The sequence below is a fragment of the Notechis scutatus genome, unplaced genomic scaffold (assembly GCF_049901735.1).
Source record: "Notechis scutatus isolate UNSWTSFEM ecotype Mainland unplaced genomic scaffold, rNotScu1.2 NSCUSCF19, whole genome shotgun sequence".
Lineage (NCBI taxonomy): Eukaryota > Metazoa > Chordata > Lepidosauria > Squamata > Elapidae > Notechis > Notechis scutatus.
Genome location: NW_028263146.1, coordinates 141,825 through 162,053, shown reverse-complemented (window position 1 = coordinate 162,053; position 20,229 = coordinate 141,825). Strand labels below are relative to the sequence as shown.

At 40.5% G+C, this 20,229-nt stretch overlaps 1 pseudogene; it reads right to left on the bottom strand.

The window, feature by feature from the left end:
- LOC148128582 (vomeronasal type-2 receptor 26-like) overlaps window positions 1–17,749 on the bottom strand; it is a 34,012-nt pseudogene extending 16,263 nt beyond the window's left edge.
- Window positions 17,750–20,229: the final 2,480 nt, after the last annotated feature.

Sequence of the window (20,229 nt, the reverse complement as noted above, 5' to 3'; positions counted from 1 at the left end):
TTACCTTGCTTTTTTCTTGACTGCAAGCATTGCAGTGCAAATACTTACTGCAAGGCTTCAGTTTTATACCTTCAGACAGTTCAACCATTTGCTTGAGCATTTTAAAATTTATATGCCCTAAACGTCTGTGTAACAAATGTATGCATTCATCATGAGGTTTAACGTTATTATACACTGTGTTAGCCACCTCTAATTGATTATCATTTAACACATACAATTCACCTTTTAAAGTTGCAGTCACTTTTTTACCTTCCTTTTCTATTATGTAGTTTTCTCCCCTAAAGGTAACTACATAACCTAGTTTAACAAAACTCTAACCGAAAGCAAATTAAACTTAAGTTGTGGTACATATAACATTTTTACATTTTCTTTTATGCAAGAACAATGTGCAATACCTTCACCTTTTGCTTTCATTTTCCAGCCATTAGCTAACGATATCTGCTGTGAACTCGTGGACATCTTAACAAATTTTTTCTTATCTTTCGTTATGCAGTGCGATGCTCCACTATCTGCAACCCATAAATTATTATTCACAGTTTCGTTGCTATACATGGCTAACTCTAAGCATTTTTCATCCTTTTGATGCCTTTTAGCATTCTGGCTGGCATTGTGGCATTTTCCTTTCTTGCAGAATCTAGCCAAATGTCCTTTTCCTCCACAATTAAAACATTTTCTAATTGTATAGGCTGTCGAAGATTCTTTCTCTTCTTGTGGTTGTTCCCTTCTCAGTTGATCCCTTTCAAGCCTTCTCCTGGCTTCTTCAATTAATCTGCCAGTAATGTCAGTTAATGTGAGGTTATCTTTTGGCAGTACTTCCAGTGAAGTTACATAGTCGTCATAACTCTCATCTAACAAAGACAAAATTATATAAACCTGATGCAGTTCTGTGAAGATAAGTTCTTTTTCATGCAGTTCCTGAAAAATCTTCTTCATAGTGTTTATATGAGTCAACATGTCTCCATTCTTTTGAAGATGTGTCTGAACAGCTTCCGTGTAAGATTTATATGTGCTCCTACACTGTCTCGAACATAAATCTTCTTTAAATTCTCCCAACACTTAGCAGCTGTTTCTTCTCCACGAATATGTACAAGCTGCTGGTCACAGAGTGTCAGTCCTATTATACAGAGAGCTTGCTCATTCTTCAGTGTATATTCTTGTATTTTCTGGGCATCATCCTCATCTTCCGGATCCCAAGCATCTACCTCTGGTGGGTTTTGAATTATACTCCACAACCCTTCTCTGCGTAGAAGTAGGCTGCATTTCATAGACCATGAAACATAGTTTGTTCCATCTAGTTTGGATATTAGAGACAAACTTGGTAAATTGACTTGTGTCATCTTTTTCTGGATATTAAACTATAATTAATAAAACACAGCTGTCTGTTTACAGTATTGTGTAACTACACTAACTCTCACTTTATATAAGCCTGTTATATCCTGGTTAGTCTGACTGTGCACCTGGGCCCATAATCAGTGTTAGGGATACACCCTAGCAGAATTTGCACGGCAGTCAGTCAGGCAGGCAAATATGTGAGATAAACGTTTTTGTAGCTTACACTCAGTAAAACAGATACACTGTGCTAGTTAAATAGTTTATTCCAGTAAGAGTTTTATCATAGTCAAACAGTCCATATATCATTCACTAGTTCAGTCCATTCAGGGATTATTCAGTTGCAAAGTCCAGTGTCGAAAAAGGGGTTAGTAAACTTACAAATATCAGTCCAGTAATATATATATCCTCGCAGTAGAGATATAAAGAAGTCAAACCTCTTTTCTTCCTTTGACATTCAAAAACTCAGCAGCAGGGAACACGCAGTTAGCAAACCATCAATCCAGCATAGTTAGCAATCCAGCAGGTTCTCTTGCTACCTCTTATGGCGGTTTTACAACCGCACCCAAAATTACATGCTTTGCAGTTTAAAATGACACACACTTAAACTTACTATCATAGTTTATATATATTATTTTACCCAAACTACGTTAGGTAACCTTGTTATTCCTAACACTAACTCCTTGGGATCCCCCCCATATTTTACTTCCAACAGAGGCACCTTTGGAGTTCTACGTCTTCTGGCAATTACTCTTCCCTCTGGGGGCCCCTGGGCTGCTGCTGCCTGTTGCGCCAGCCTGGGTTGATTTATGGGGGTGGCTGCTCTGATTCTTCTGGCTGGTGCTGCCTCCCCCTCCCCCTCCTCTCCCTCATACCTTTGATCAGTTTGAGGTTCTCTGATAGCTTCATTTAGAAGATGCAAGGCTTGAGTTAGTAGAAAATTCTTTCTTTCCTTCTCTTGCTATGGCTCTTCTCTTCCATGCTGACGGGTAGTGGTCACTCCTGGAGGAGGCCTTTCCTCAGGATCCTTCCAGCTGACTACCAGGGACCCTTTGGTTTTACAGCTGGTTTTTCCCCAAGATTTAATTCTGCTAACAAGTCGGCTTCCCCTGCTTCCTCTAGCAGCAGAGAATCTTGTCCTCCAGTTGTTCCCAGGTCTTCTTGGTCGCTGGCTGGATTTGACATTGTGTTCAGACCCCCTCAGAAGAATATTTATTAATTATCCAGGTGGGCTGGTAATGTGGAGATTCAGAATAATGTCAGCTGGTGCTCCATTCAAAATCCAAGAAAGAAATACTTAGACTCTTTTAATCAGAGAAAAGATACCTTTTATTGGAAATCAAGTGGTAGCAACAAAAGAATTCTGAATCTGAGAAAATGGGCACGTAAATCACACATACAAAGTAATGGTAACATTCCCACCCCCAATAGTTCAATTGGCTCATCCAATTAAAAGTTGTGTAGATCATCATGTGGGCATCTCCAGGTGGTGATGAGGCTTCTGTCCGTTGACCTTGACATAGTTTGATAAAGGGTTGAAGCTGCGCATAGCATAGGATAGAAACCTAAGCAAGAATGTACCCCCCCCCCCCAGTTTATACAGTTCTGGTTTGTAACACCTCCAGCTCACTTTCCATAACCATTCACCCCTCCTCCCCCCATTACTTATGACAGCCGAAAGATGCAAAGCAAAGGGAGAAAATCTTGAAGGCTGACATGCACTGATTTTGCAAGTTGCTTCAATTCTGGTAATTGATGGGTGCATTTGTACCCTGTTCATGGGTACCGAAGGGATTTTTCTGCCCCTAACCCTAACTCCTGACCCTTGTCTTGATCACCAATCAAACAAATAAAGTACAGTCTGTTTATTTGTTTGCTTGTTTATTTACATTGACTATTTCAGTTCAGATGCTTTCTTAAAGTCGAGTGTTCTCTTGTCATGTACTCACCACAAATGCAGCAAAAATTAAGTGTGCCTTTAATACACACTTCAGCCTATTGACTAAAGTGGGTTCTGATTCTATCAATCCTTGAGTGCCTTGAAGCCTGTGAAAGTTTTAGACCAGCTACAGTCTTTGAGTAATGTTGCTTCTGAAGTTCACACCACTTCCAAGTGTCTTCTGGTTCTCTCTTCATATGATTCCAGTTGCAAAAGTTCAAGAAGAATAGAAAGTATTAAAGTATTTGAAGTTTTCAAAAATAGACTGGACAGCTATTTGTCTGGGATGACACAAGGTCTTCCTTGAGCAGAGGGTTGGACTAGAAGACCTCCAAGGTCCCTGCCAGCCTTATGATTCTATATTCCAGAACACATCATGGCTGTTCCGTCATTGGCGAGAAGCATGGAGGACACCTGTGAGCCTCAAGAGAACCCAAAAATGTATAATGGAAGAATAACAGAGTTGGAAGGGACTTTAGAGGTCTTCTACTCCCACCCTCAGCTCAAGATATACATGATATTGGTATGTATCATGATATGTAAGAGTCTGTGTAAAAAGGTAAAGGTTCCCCTCGCATATACGTGCTAGTTGCTTCTGGCTCTAAGGGGCAGTGCTCATCTCCATTACAAAGCTGAAGAGCCAGAGCTGTCCGAAGACGTCTCTTTAGTCATGTGGCTGTCATGACTAAATGCCGAAGGCGCATGGAATGCTGTTCCCTTCCAACCAAACGGGTCCCTATTTTCCTACTTGCATTTTTTACATGCCTTTGAACTGCTAGGTTGGCAGAACCTGGGACAAGGAACAGGACCTCACTCCATTATGTGGTGCTAGGGATTCAAACTGCTGAACTGCCAACCTTTCTGATCGACAAGCTCAGCTTCTTAGCCACGGAGCCACGGCGTCCCCAAGAGTCGATGTAGTAGGATCCACATTTATAAATTGCTGGGAAAAATGATTGAGAATCTGACCAAGGTAAAGACTGAATGATTCACTGGCTGCACAATGTGGATTGAACTATTGAAATAGAGCAATGGAAATTCAGTGGATAACTCGGTCACAGCACCACCAACTGGCATAATTAGGGGAGAACAGTGTAAGACTCTTTTTTCCCTCTTCCAGCTATGATTGCTAAAATTGAAATGGCATTAAAGATTTCAAGATTTATATAACTTTACAATAGAGGAGGAAAATATTAGGGAAAAGATGAGACATTGGAGATCATGAGCAAAAATTGATGAATTTTAAGAGTGTCAATCTGTTTCGTGGACCAGAAGGAAAGACCTGAAGATGAGTGTTACCTGCCAGGGCTTCACAGAGAGGCGAAGGTGTGACTTCTCTCTGCCCCTCTTCAATGCCCATTGTGATTCCCATGTATACGCAGCATGTAATGCATGTGCCACAGAATAGGCAGCATTGTAGATGCTGTAGCTGAAACCAGTCATCTTTCCACCAAAGACAGAGGCCAGGAGGGTGTCCAGGTTCTCCTCCCCTTTGCAAACCCTTCGGCCATCAGGTGAGCCCACACCTGCCTTCAAAACCTCACAGTCAAATACAACTTCCCACAGCTGGAGAGAAAGACATCTCCATGGGGTTCATGTGGATTCAGAGCCCAGAGATAGTCTTTGAATCCTGGCACTGGTTTTGTATGGACTGTCAAAGACAAAGCGCCATGGAGGGTTTTCAATTTCACCCAATCATAGTTATAGCCAATAGCTGAAAATTCCCACTGGGTGGTCAGGATCCAGACCTTCCCAGAAGTAGCTTGGTTCTCTTCTTCATAAACGTGGAGGGTCACTATAAGACTTTGCAGAGAATTTGAACCCCCGGAGACAATCACAACATTAGCATCACTGTTCAAAATGGTCCAAAGTACTTCCTGGAAAATACCTATCACTACATTGAACATCGAGATTTGGGGCAAGATCTGTTTTACAAATTGTATGCAAATGTCATTCTGGGCAAGGGTGGCATTAAAAATCTGGATGAAATGGTCACTGCTCTCTGACTTCTGAATAACAATCCCAATCCAGTTCCACTGGAAATATAAAAAGAGCTGGACAATGGCTGCATTCTGCAGGTGATACTGGGGATCGATCTGGTAGAAGGTGGGGAACCGGCCCTTATCGCTCAAAACAGGGTTAGAGAACCGGTAACCTAGCTGAAAGGAGGGTGGAGATGGAATAAAAGGAAGAGGTTAAGCAAGGAAAATGGTACCTGTATTTTTTGATACTCACCTCACACCATCTAGACTAGCTGGGTATCCAATCTAGACTCCTATACCCAAATGTTGTATCTTCAGGAGACGTTCTGTGATACCAGTCACAGAATTGGCTCTGCAAGTTGTTGGCAGTAACCACACAAGGCAGAGCTTACACCCTTTCTTCATGTTGATTACCCACATACCTGAGAAATCTTGAAATAGCCAAACAGGGTTGCCATACGGTATGAGGTTCTGGAGTTGAGGCCCCCAAGGACAGAAAGAAGGTTGTCCTGTGTGTCACACTTATAGTTAGGAGACACTTTTCCCCGGCTGGAGAGCAGAGAGAGGCTGACATCTTCAATCATGGTTGCATGATGGTTCTGTTCATAGATGCGGAAGCCCAGGGTGATGTTGGGGAGAAGCTGTGGGTCTCTATTGACCTCCCAGATGGCAAATGCCAAGGCCAAGAAATGTTGGTAGTTCTTGGGAATAGGTCTTTGTTGCAAGTGTTGGTGGACAAAATTAGAGAGGAGCAGGAGGGAGATTTTTGTTAAGAAAGCATTATCAGGATTCTAGGAGTTCATCATAAAACAGATCAATATAATTTATTTTACTGCTGTCAAAAAACAGGGTTGCTATCAAGCAGTTGATCAATCTGTTATTATTGTCAACCGTGTTATGTAAAAGCCTTCTCACCCTTTCTCTCTGCAGGACATTTCTGTGAGTTGATACACAAGTGATAATTTACAGCATGAGCTCACTTCAAGTCTGTATTGAGTTTTCCAAAATGAAGTTTTCAATCCAGTTAAGGAAATGCGGCTTTTTATCTTAATAGTTTATTATATTCAGTCATGGGAATCCTTACAGGCTGACAAGTCAAGCCCTTTTTTCCCAATCAGGCACCCTTCACCTATTATGTCACATCATAGTCATGTTGATTTAGGGGGCTTTATAAATCCAATAAATGCAATGAAATTGAATTAAATGGAATGCTTCATTTTTATTGGCTAGCAACAATTAAGCCTAAATATCTAGATGGGCCCCAGTTAGAAAGTGTCTCAGAATGTGGAACTATTTCTGTTGGGGAGTCTCCAAGAAACTCGCTCCACTGATCTAGAAGTTAGTCCAGGATTAACAGGAAATTTGTGGGAAGGCAGAGTCGGTTGGACAAAAGACAGACCTTCTCTACATTTGACGTAATGCAAGCATGAAGGATGGTGTTACCAATCATCAGAGTAATGAGATAGGAAGATGAGTTCAGTCCAGCTATAAAATAGAGGAACCTAGCGTTATTTTGCCCCAAGTTCAGCCCAAACTGGTTTCGTTGCAATGTGTACCTTGCCTTCAGGAACATGGAGAGAAGGTTGATTGTGAAGGACTTGAGGAGGGGATGAGAGAGAGATTCAATCATCAAGAAGAATCAATGTGTTCTAACTAGGAAGGCTCTACATCAACAGAGGCTGGGTGGGATTTAAGTCTGTCCCATCTTCAAGGCTGCCCTTTCCACATTGCCCTGAGAAAAAAGACAACCAAGGAAACACTTACAGAGACAGGGCATCCCAATCAGTGGGAGGCTCATGTAGCTGCTGTAGAACTACCGTAATGGAGAGAGGCAGGTTTCCACCAATGATGAGATCTCCAGGTCTGTAATAGTCTTTTTGCTCTTCTAAAGGTCTCCTCCAGAAGCAGTTTGGCCTCAGGCCCATCTGGATGGCTTCAGGCAAAGTCCAAAGCAACACTAACAGTGAAATCATTGGGCACAGAAAGATATTTATTTTCCTAGAGCAAGCCAAAGGAGGGGTTGCAGGAATTGTGATCTCTGATGACTTCAGAAGGTTCAAGGGGACTTTTAAAGCTTCAGGAGAAGAGTTCGTCTAAAGGGGTCCAGCTATAGTATTCAGAGCATGTGGATAAACATGTTTTGACTGAAGCTCTTTAGGCTTAAGGAGGGATAATCTCTGGAAATTCACTGAGATGAAGTAAGAATTACTAGTGCTTCATGAATCCCAGGAGAGAGAAATGTCCACATTGCCCCCATAACTCTGGAGTCCTTGGCAGTTGGCAAGAGGAAAAGTTACTTGTGAAGCCACAATTGTGTGTTTCTTTCTGGGATTTTGACAACTGTGTTTGGAGAATCATGCAGCTTTAGAGTTCGAAGGACTTGGGGATCACCTGGTTCAATCCCCTTAATATTAGGATATGCATGATGCACATTTTTTATTTTTATTTATTTTATTTGTCAAGCATGTATTAAGTAACAGTTATAATAAGAACATGATTATGATTACATGAAATGGGTATGAATAAAAGGGAGACATTGTGACAGGGAAGGTAGGCACGTTGGTTTGCTTATGCACACCCCTTACAGACCTCTTAGGAGTGGGCTGAGGTCTGAAGTTGTATTTTCTGCAATCGAGTTTGGAGCGGTTTACCTTAAGTTTGTATCAATTGTGTGCTCGTATATTGTTGTGGTTGAAGCTGAAGTAGTCATTGACAGATAGGACATTGTAGCAGATAATTTTATGTACTACACTTAGGTCGGATCAAAGGCGACATAGTTCTAGGTTGTCTAAGCCCAAATTTCAAGTCTGGTTGTGTAAGGTATGTTAGGAATGTAAGTCACCTAACAGTTATTTGGGTTGGAAATATATAAACCAGGATGGACATTTTAATCCTGTATCTTTAAGAGAATGCTAAAACTGTAATTGAGGTACCTCAACAAGGTATTCTGTTGCAAGCAGAAGAGTGGAGGACTCTTTTTGTATAATATCTCTGGACTCTCTCAATTGTATTAATGTCTGATATGCAGTGTGGATTCCAAACAGATAAGCTGTATTCAAGAATTGGTCTAGCAAATGTTTTGTATGCTCTAGTTAGCAGTACAAGATTACCAGAGAAGAAGCTACACAAGATTACGTTAACAACTCTTAATGCCTTTTTGGCAATGTTGTTACAGTGGGCTCTGGCACTTAGATCATCAGAGATGAGAACTCCAAGGTCCTTGATAGAGTGAGGGTCATCTACAAGGTTTTGTCCATCCAGCTTGTATTTTATGTTCAGCTTGTATTTTTTTTGCCAATGTGGTAAGACAGAGCATTTGTTGGTTGAGATTTGAAGTTACCAGTTGTTTGACAAATTATGACACATATCCGAGGTCTTTTTGAAGGGTAGCAGTGTTGTTGTGGTGTTGAATAGTTTTACAACATCAGCGAAGAGAACGCAGTTGCTTTTGATATGATCGCAAAGGTCATGTATGTTATGATATGTACAGAATAACCCTTGAGTAACAAGGATATGCACATGGAAATGTTTATGAGAGTAGTTATGAATAATTATTCAGCCACACACAGATACACTAAATTGAGTTAGTTTACTTTAAGAAATAGCACAGTCCAATAAACGGTCCAGGTCATATACATTTTACAGTCCAAAGAATATCCAATTACAAAATCTTCTAACTGGTTGCTTTTGTCATTTTCAGTAAACAAAAATATCAAAGTATAAGCACAGCATAAATACAACAGAGAATCTTAGATAGCAACAGAATGTCAGAGAGACAGAATTTCAGAGAGATCAATCTATGATCTCTAGCTCGCTCTTATGGTAATTTTCAATATAATCAACCAATCGGAATATAGTATAAATCAATACAGTGATTTTGTCTTAAAGCTACAAACATACATTGTTGGTTTATATATTGCCAACCCAACTAATTGGTGGACAGATTCCTAACATTTTCCCCTTTGGGTAGGTCAATATATAATACATTACATCTTTAAACCATAATTCTCACAACACCCTTTATGCTTAATTGCACCTTGAGCTTTCGTGAAATGATCTGCAATATTATTTTCAGTCATGCAGTATTCTAACTGAATTAATTTATTTTGAACACACTGTCTAACATTCAAATATCTCAAATCAGTATGTTTAGACCTTGTTTTATCAGCTAAATTAGTAGCCATACTAATTGCAGATTGATTGTCTTCATAAACAATAAATGGATCACATAAAGTAATTCCAATATCCTTCAACAATTGTTCATAATATATCAATTCTGTACACATTAATGATAAACATGAGAATTCTGCTTCCATAGTGGATAAACTAATACGTTGTTGCCTAATAGATTTCCATCCTATTAAAGCATTACCCAACATTACCACTATACCTGATGTTGACTTATGAGTCATTATATCAGTCACAAAACTTGCATTAGCATATGCAGTTAACACTAATTCATTACTTGGTCCTAAATATAATGAATAATTTGTGTGTTTTAAATCAGTGCCCTCCAACCTTTTTTGTCCCATGGACCAGTACCAGCATCACAAAATGATCCACGGACCGGTACCGGCATCAGCACGCATGACCAAGGCAAGGCGAGCCAAGCGACCGGCCAGCCAGCTGTCCCCTGCTTCTCCCCACCACCTTCAACTCCTCCTTTGTACCTTTGTCGATGGGCTTTTCGGGCTCTTTCTTAATCTCCTCCTAACGCGAGACTCCACCGCCATCGGGACGGCTCTTCGTTCGAAGCCACCACCACCCCAAGGAAACTAAGGCACGAGGATTCCTTCAGCACCCAAATGCTGCTTTCCAACCAACGACCGACAAGCTCACCCGGAAGCACTTTCTCAAGCGCCGTTGAAACAAGATGGCGGCGCCCACTTCTTTGCAGCCCGGTAAAAAATGATCCACGGACCGGTCCCGGTCCGGGGCCCGGTGGTTGGGGACCACTGTTTTAAATGCCTAATTATTTGCATAGCTGCTTGCCAGTGCCTTTCATTTGGTTCAGCGTTATACCTAGCCAATTGGTTTACACTGCAAGATATATCTGGTCTAGACCAATTACTCAGCTATGATAGACTACCAATTAAGGATTGATATATTTCCTTATCAAACATAGGACTTTGATACCACTATGTGTAAATTCCTTACTCATTGGTGTCTTAGCAGATTTACAATGCTCCATGTTATAGAGTTTTAATAATTGGCTAATCTTCTTGGCTTGTGAAATTTTAAAACCTTTATTCTTTTTCACTATATCAAGACCCAAATAATGCTTAATTTCCCCTAAATTTCTAATCCTGAACTTTTTCTCTAATCTATAAACAATATCATTTGCTTCTTGTTTAGTTTTAGTTATAATTGCTATGTCATCTGTAAATAACAGTAATAGAGAAATTAAACCATCTTTTTCTCTTCAGAACAAACAAGGATCAGATATACCAGCTTCAAAACCTATTGAAACTAATTCCTTTACAATACATTTATTCCATTCATAACTAGATTGCTTTAGACCATAAAGACTTTTCTTTAATTTCCAATAATCGGTTTTTCCATCATCCTTTAAACCTAATGTCTTTTTCATATAGAGGGTATGTTGTAAAGGTGCATGTAGATATGCAGTTTCAAAATCTACATGGTTTATTTTACATTTATTCTTAGCTGCCCAAACTCATGCTGCTCTCAATGTATTTGCTCTCAGTCTAGGTGCAAACACTTCATCATAGTCCTGTCGCGTCGAGCGACCGGTCTGTTGTTTCGATCTTCCGGCTTGTCGCTGAATCCCTTTCAGAAAGCAATTTAGTGAGACCCTCGCAAGGGTGAGGTTTAGCGGAGCCCTCGCAAGGGCGAAGTTTAGGTAACCCTAGCAAGGGTGAGTGCGAAGCACAAAGAAAAAGGACACGAAACAAATGATTTCTTCAGGTGAGGCAGCACATCGCGCCTGGGGCAGATGGAATTGTCCCGGCGGCCCCGATTGCTTTGCGCTGTCCTCTTTTATTGTGCTGAATCAAAGAAGGAGGTGCAGGGGGATAGCAGGAAGACAAAGAAGTTACAAAGTTAATCATTGAAACCAGGCTACGTGATACAAGTAACGAACTTTGTGACTGATACTTTCAGGCAAACATGTCTTAATACTGAATACACATCTTTTAGCTGACACAGACTTCTGAAGTTAATCCTGTCAGCTTCTTTCCTGTCAGCTCAGTGGATTTTGACCTGAGAGGTATACGTGCTGGGCAGGATTTGTTCTATGGAAAAATAGCCAAGGCAGAATAGCCACAATTCCTCCTTTTCTTTATTTTTGTGCTCAAGATTCTAGGTAGAGTCCTTTCTCCTCCCGAGTAGTCCCATAAGGTGGCAACAAACCCTTCGGTTTGTTGATGCCTTGCAGAACCAACTCATACGAGGAAAAGTCCTCATCCCCCAAATCATGGCTTGGCAGAGTTAACAAAACTTCTTTGGGAGAAAAGGAGTCATTAGTGTCTATTTGCTCCTCTGACTCTAGGTCAGAGTACCATTCCAGCAAAGGTTTTTTGACAAGATCTTTTGTGAGAAAGCTAACCGTTTTTTGAGTATTGTTAACTTCATTATCAAGTGTATTCAAACGATCCCTCAAAAATGTAAGTAAACGTCCTAATACACATGGACCAATAGTACATGCAAGAAGCAATAGCACAAGAGGACCTATTAAAGCAGACAATAGTGTGGTTAACCAGGGAGAAAAATTATTCCCTTCATCTCCTTGACCATCCCACTGACGTCCTCCCCAAGTAAACCCAACCATCCATTGTTTTCTTGCAAGTGTCTTTCCTTGTGCAGTAAAAGTGATTCTGAGTGGATTTATTCTCTGTCCACAACAAGGCCATGAAGAGCAGGAATGCTGTGCTTGGGCACGGGTAATATGAATATAGTCATTTTTGGTAGGTGCTTCCCACCAGATATGACCTGTGGATACACAACTCCATTTTTACAATATCTGTCAACTACCCCACCGCAGGCAGAACGAGAAGTGCCAGTACTGTGAGCAGGGCAAAAATATAGTCTATAGTTGTCAGCAGGTGCTGGAGAACAGGAGCCTTGCTTGTCCCATGTATCAGCTTGCAATTTTTTATCTGTGAATTTTTCAACTCCTGTTCCCATTTCAGCAAAATCCATGAAAAGCTGAGGAAACCATGGCCATCTAGTATAGTTAGTGGTGGTATTTAAAATTTTTCCTTGAAAGTCAAGGATAGTCCAGGTATAAGTTTGAGGTTGATGTTCATTTGTAGAAGATGATTGTATGCTTCGAGGAGTGTGATGATAGCCAAATCGTGGAATAGCATGAGATGCAGACTGCTTAGAGATGGAGCTGTCACCGATAAAGGCAGGATACCGAAGATGGCGAGCTCGAATGAGAGCCGTAGTCTTGCGATGAGTGTCATCATGGATGAGGTGGCGTCTTCGCACGACAGGTGGTTTGTAGCGATCAGGAACCCAGGAAAATGGATGATGCCAAATGCAGTTGGTGACATCACAGGGTAGAAAGCAGCAACGAAGATGCCATCATAGTTTGTCTCCAGGAAAAGTTGTCTCAGAATTAGCTTGAGATGGCAATGTAAGGAAAACAGAAGATAGAGGAGGAGATGCCACTGAAGGAGTGGAAAGCAATAGAACAGTGTGATTGAAATAGGTGTGATTGTGAAAAAATCCCAAGCAAGAATAAGAACCTATAGTAAGCTGAGTGACATGTATAGTTAAAAATATTAAACAAGGAGAATAGTAATAGTGAACAGTTATGTCAAAAGTAGGAGAAAAGAAACGACCATTGTGTTGGAAAACATAATTACATGCAGGAAGGAGATTATCTTTAAAAACAAAGGTAACAGTGTCAGCAAGGAAAGCAAAAATAGCATCAGGAGATGCCCTTAATTGAGAAAAGACAGGAAGTATTGATATCAGAAGAAAGATTAGGGTTAGAGTCAGGTTTGCCATGGTAAGGTCTGACACAGCGAGCAGGAACCCAAAGCACTCGATCAGGAAGTTGGACAGCTGCGTAGCCTTGATCCCAGGTGAAGAGACCAGCAGGGCCCTTCCAAGTAGGGTCTGGCAGTTGGCGGTAGTATACCTGTGGTTTGGGAGAATCAGGGGAAGGGGAGGAAAAATATCGCTCCGCTGCCGTCATAGCAGGGGTGCTGGAGAGATTGAGGAAGTTGAGGGTATAAAAACAGAGATTAAAAGTGTCTTGCATCGCCGGGAGGCTAAGGGTTTTTTTTCCTTTGATCAAATGTCGTTCTAACACTGTTTTTAGCGTTAAGTTGGCTCTCTCTATCAGGGCTTGTCCTTGACTATTTGCTGTGCTAGTGTATGCAGGACCATTATCTGTTTATATTTCATTTGGGCGTCCCAACGATGCAAAGTTGCGAATGTAATGATTGATGACATGTTTGGAGGCTTTTTCCCTATGCGGGTTTGCCATTATAAACCCTGAATAGGTGTCAATAGACACGTGAAGGTATTTCCAAGGGGCGAAAGGTGAGAATTGAGTGACATCCATTTGCCATGTTTCGCAGGCTTTCTCCCTAAGTAAGGGCTTCAACCAATGGAGAAAGAATATCAGTGGTTAAAGACAGGAAAGGTCGGGCCCAGTTTATGGTACCCAGATATTGCTGAAGTTGAACCAAGGTGGGTTGAGAAGGTAAAGACAGAGAGTTTTATTCAGAAAAGCAATGGGCTGGTATTGCCCCTCCCTTTCTCTGATATTTTGGTGGAATCAATCTATGTTCTCTGGAAAGGCCAGCCCACTAGGGGTCGCCCTCCCATTTCTTTTTTTCTTTGCTACTTTCTTGTTTACTTTCAAACAAACATCCAGAATTCCCCTCATTGCATTCACAGACACACACATCCTTCTCAATTTGTACACACATCTTTCCTCTTCCAACTCATCTTTCTCTTTTTCCTCAGGTTTCCAATCCTATTCTGATTTCTCTTCTATTTCTAGCAAGGAATTGATGCCATTACCAGCTCTATTTCCCCTGTAGCTTCAGTCCAGATTGTCACATCAATCCCTTCAGCTAACTCCAGAGGCCTCTTTCCTTCCTTCAAACAACACATCCACAAACCATCTCTCTCCTTCCTACTTCCATTTCCTTCCTCATCTTTATCATCAAATCTATGTGCAACAAACAATCTTAGCTTCCCACTCCTGTCTTCTCAAGTACACCAGAAATTGTGGAAAAGCAGAACAATAGGGTAGCAAGACATTATTTACATAGTGTTGACACATGGTAGAGTTTTAGCAAAAGATTCCATTAATCAATAATGAGTTTTGTGTTAAGTTGAGACGTAAGATCATGGCCCCACAGGTTGAAAAGTTCCCAGATTTCTTTTTTATGACAAAAACAGGAGTATTGTAGGGGTTAATGGATGGTTCAATGTGGCCAGCGCTCAATTGTTCAGAGACCAGAGTGGTTAGAGCGAGCACTTTTTCTTGAGTGAGTGGCCATTGATCTACCCATACAGGGATAGAGGACTTAAGAGTAAGTGGAAGAGAGGCAGGCATAGTGATATTCACGGAATGTGAAAGGTAGCTCCAAGCTGTCCTAAAAGATCCCGACCCCACAGATTGAAAGCAAGGGAAGGATATAAGGTTTGATGAGAGCAGAAGAATCATATAAGTAAGGAGCAGCAACCACACCCTCTATTGTAAGGGAAGAATTGGGAATAAGCAAGACAGGTGTGGAAGGAGGCAGAGGTTTGAGAAGCGTTGTAGTTAAAGGAAGAGTAAAAACAGCACCAGGATCATCATACACAAGATCCTCTAACAGCACCACAGGAAATGTTGTGGCAGGTAATTCAGCCTTAGTGGTGGGGCTAGCTGAAGACCCCTCAATTAGTTTCCCGAAGGCTGGGAAGGAGAAGGATTAGAACGACATTTGAAGCCCAATGATAGCCTTTCCGGCAGCGAGGACAGATGGTTTTGGCTTAGATGAGGAAGGGGGACCTCTGGTTTGGCCACAAAGAGCAGCTCCACCCCTGGCATACGACATTGATTTTTAAAATGTCCAGGCTTGCCACAGTTAAAGCAATTGCCATTGCGTGTTACAGCAAAAGCATCAGGAGGAGAAGTGAAAGCAGAATTAGGATTAGGTAATGAAGCAGTGATAGCAGTGGCAAGCATATCCATTTTATGAGTGGTTGTTCCTACAATTCTACAGAGTTGTAAAAAGTCAGCCAAAGTCACTCCTGGCTTATTAGCGACTGGCTGTAGAATTTTTTGACAATCCTGATTTGCATTAGAAAAAGCCAATTTTATAAGTAACTCTTGTTTAGCAACAGAATTATCTATCTGTCTATCTAGGGATGTCTGAAGGCGACTGATGAATGAAGCATATGGCTCATCAGGACCTTGCATAATTTTTAAAAATGCTTGAGTGGACTGCGAATCTGAATCATCCACTCGCTTTAAAGCATTCATAGCACACATATGAATAATGGCAAAACTGCGACGGGGAGAATTTTGTTGTTGTGCTAGAGTGGAGGATTGACCTTTTCCCATTAAATGATCTACAGTTACTCCAGCAGGCAAACCCCTACGAATTTCAGCCTCAACACCTTTTTCATATTCAGATTGCCACACAACATATTGCGCTGGAGTCATAGAAAAAAGCATTTTCCAATCATACAGTAACATAACAGTATTAGCAGTGACCAAAGAATCAAGTATTCCCCGAGTAAAAGGAGAATGTAATCCATAAGTTGTAACTGCATCTTTTATATTTTTTAAAACTTTAAACTCAATGTTGCTATGAACATTGCCTCCCGCTGCACCAGGGATAATAGTCATAGGATAAGCAGAAGGATCTTCTGTTTCTAAAGGCAGAGATGATGACAGAAGATTAGTTATAATACCTCCCACAGGTTTCATCGTAGAAGGATCAGAAAGAGAAGAAGGAGCAGAAGGAGGAGGGGAAGAAATGTCAGGATATGGAGGTGGTAAGGAAGAAATTGTATCAAGATGAGCCGCAAGAGGCTTAGAAGTTTTTGAATGAGAAGAGGGGGAATCAGAGGAAACAGGGGAAAAAGAATTTTCAGGAAGACTAGAAGGAGGATAAACAGTTGTTATAGCAGCCATTATTGCTCTCCAAGAAATAAGTATATCCATGGGAGCTCTAGGAATTTCATGTAAATATTTCCCTAATTTTTCCCAGAGAGAATGGCTAAGAGTTCCAGCAGATGGATAGGCTGGACAATGTGCCTCAAAGTAAATTATAATTTATTTAAAGATTTTTTCGAAATAGGGTACACAGTGGTACCATTGATTTTCTGAAAGGAATTAGCCTTCTTCACTAAATCATAAAAGATCGTCCCTTTGCCCTGACGAAACTTTGAAGTGAGGAGCCCATTACTTACGTCGTATGAAACCTATGCCAGGTGCGTAGAAATGGGAGTGAAGGCGATGCACCCCTAGACAGAAGTCACACCGTGGAACCAGAAAATCGAAGAGATCCCGGACGAATCGAGGGATCCCGGACGAGCCCCCAGCTGTCGCGTCGAGCGACCGGTCTGTTGTTTCGATCTTCCGGCTTGTCGCTGAATCCCTTTCAGAAAGCAATTTAGTGAGACCCTCGCAAGGGTGAGGTTTAGCGGAGCCCTCGCAAGGGCGAAGTTTAGGGTAACCCTAGCAAGGGTGAGTGCGAAGCACAAAGAAAAAGGACACGAAACAAATGATTTCTTCAGGTGAGGCAGCACATCGCGCCTGGGGCAGATGGAATTGTCCCGGCGGCCCCGATTGCTTTGCGCTGTCCTCTTTTATTGTGCTGAATCAAAGAAGGGGGTGCAGGGGGATAGCAGGAAGACAAAGAAGTTACAAAGTTAATCATTGAAACCAGGCTACGTGATACAAGTAACGAACTTTGTGACTGATACTTTCAGGCAAACATGTCTTAATACTGAATACACATATTTTAGCTGACACAGACTTCTGAAGTTAATCCTGTCAGCTTCTTTCCTGTCAGCTCAGTGGATTTTGACCTGAGAGGTATACGTGCTGGGCAGGATTTGTTCTATGGAAAAATAGCCAAGGCAGAATAGCCACATAGTCCTTATCTGACTGAGCAAATCCTTGAGCAACTAATTTTGCTTTATGGGTAATAATCCCATCCACACCCGTCTTTATCTTATACACCCATTTGCAACCTATTGCATGCTCACCTGGTGGTAACTTTACATCTTCATACACCTCTAAATCCTTTAATGATTTTAACTCCCTATTCATAGCTTCCTGCCAAGCTACCTGATCCTTTGTAGGATACAATTTTATTTCATTGAAGTTAGAAGGTTCTGTATTAACCTGACATGCAATGCTTGCTTGAAATCTTTCAGGTGGATGTCTCTCCCTAGTTGACCTCCTAGGCAACTCAGTACATGTTGTTGGCATGTCCTCTTCCTTTACCTCCCCTATCAAATCCTCATCTTCTATAGTCATAGAGGGTTCTTCTATTGATGATTCCTCCATTGAGGATTCCTCCACTATCTTATCATCAATATTATCATTAAGATTATCAGTAAACAATGGAGTCTCAACAACAACACTGTCCTGTACCTTATTATATTCCTGTTCAAGCTTTCTTCAGCCAACATGCTCCCGAAATTTAGCAATTGCACTGCAATATACATTAGTAGTACCTGGCTCCCAAAATCTAAATGATTAGCTTCATAACCTACAAAATATAATTTTCTCACTCTATGCTGTCCCTTTCACCTTACTTGCATGGGAATATGAACCCATGCTGGGGTTCCAAATGTATGTAAATAACTGAGATCTGGCTTTTTTCCATTCCAATGAGTAAATGGTAATTCACCAGTGTTAGGTATCTGTCTACCAATTAGTTGGGTTGGCAATATATAAACCACCAGTGTATGTTTTGTAGCTTTAAGACAAAATCACTGTATTGATTTGTACTGTGTTCCGATTGGTTGGTTGTATTGCAGATTGCCATAAGAGGGAGTTAGAGATCATGGCTTGTTCTCTCTGACATTATGTCTCTCTGACATTTTGTTGCTATCTAAGGTTTATGTTGTGCTTATACTTTGATATTTTTGTTTACTGGAAATGAAAAAGGCAACCGGTAAGAAGATTTTGTAATTGGATATTCTTTGGACTGTAAAACATATATGACCTGGACCATTTATTGGACTGTGCTATTTCTTAAAGTAAACTAACTCAATTTAGTGTATCTGTGTGTGGCTGAATAATTATTCATAACTACTCTAATAAATGTTTCCATGTGCATATCCTTGTTACTCAAGGGTTATTCTGTACATATCATAACAACCAGTCATTGAATTCACTACGTTATTTAAAATATGGTTAGCACACATTATTGCTTCACCCCAAAGTTTCTCTGATAAACCAGAATCTGAAATCATAGTCCTAGCCATAGCCTGTAATGTTTGTCCTCTACGTTCAATATATGAGTTATGTTGTGGTCTATAAGGAGCAGAACACTTATGTTCAATGCCAGCTTTCTGTAACATGGCTTCAAATTTTCTATTGGTAAATTCAGTATCATTATCTGTTACTAAGCGAATAACTTTCTGTTTCTTTTTCCTTTCGGCAAATACATCAATTCAGAATGTATGGGATATAATGAAGGCATGTTAGAGGCTTGATAATATACAAGGAAAAGGAATACTTGCTTTTTTCTTGATTGCAAGCATTGCAATTTAAATACTTTGTACAAGGTTTTAATTTTATACCATTAGATAACTCAACAGTTTTCTTCAGCATTTTGAAATTTATATGTCCCATACGTCTATGGAGCAGATGAATACATTCATCATGAGGCTTTTTATTCTCATAAACTGAGTTAGCATTAATTAATGGATTATCATGTATAATAAACAAACCATTATCCAATCTTGCAGTAATGCTTTTACCCTGTTTTTCAATTAAACATTTATCTCCCTGAAAGGTTACAACAAATCCTGCTTTTACCATTGCTCTTACAGATAGCAAGTTAAATATTAGTCTAGGTGCATCTAAAATCGGTAAACGTTCATTAATATATGAACAATATGCAGTACCTTCTCCAGATGCTCTCAATTTCCATCCATTAGCTAATGATACATGCTGTTTACTCTTTGTCATGTTAACAAACCTCTCTTTACTTTTAGTTATACACTGCAATGCTCCACTGTCAACTACCCATATATCATGGTTTACAGTTGTACTTGTACTTGATATGGCTAAACTTACATCTTTATATGCTCTCTGTATATTAATAGCATTCTGTTTCTTACCCTTTTTACAGTATCTGGCTATATGACCTTTAGTCCCACAAGAAAAATATTTCCTAACAATATAGGCAGTTGAAGACAGTTTTTCTTCCTGTGGTTGTCTTTCTCTGAGTTGATTTCTATCTTGCCTTCTTCTTGACTCTTCTAACTGTCTTCCAGTTATGCCAGTCCATGTAAGTTCATCTCTGTTTAAAACTTCCAGTGAAGACACATAATCATCATAAGTTTCATCCAAAGAAGAAAGAATGATTTAAACTTGATGCAACTCTGAGAAAATCAGCTCCTTTTCATGTAGTTCTTGTAAAGTCCTTTTTATAAACTCCAAATGAGTTAACATATCGCCACCTTTTATAAGACGGTCTCTAAACAGTTTATGTGTAAGGTGTATGTGTGCACCCATACTATCTCAAACATAAATCCTCTTCAAAATGTCCCAACACCTAGCAGCAGATTCTTCACCATGAATATGGATTAACTGCTAATCACTCAATGTCAGTCCAATTATACTAAGAGCCTTTTCATTATCCCGGTTAAAGTCAGCTATTTTTTTTTATCTTCATCATTCAATGGGTCCCAGGCTGTTACATCCTTTGGACTATTAACTACAGTCCATAATCTGTCTTTATGTAGAAGTAGGCTGCACTTCATAGACCAGGAAACATAGTTTGTTCCATCCAAGTGGGTTATCTGGGATAT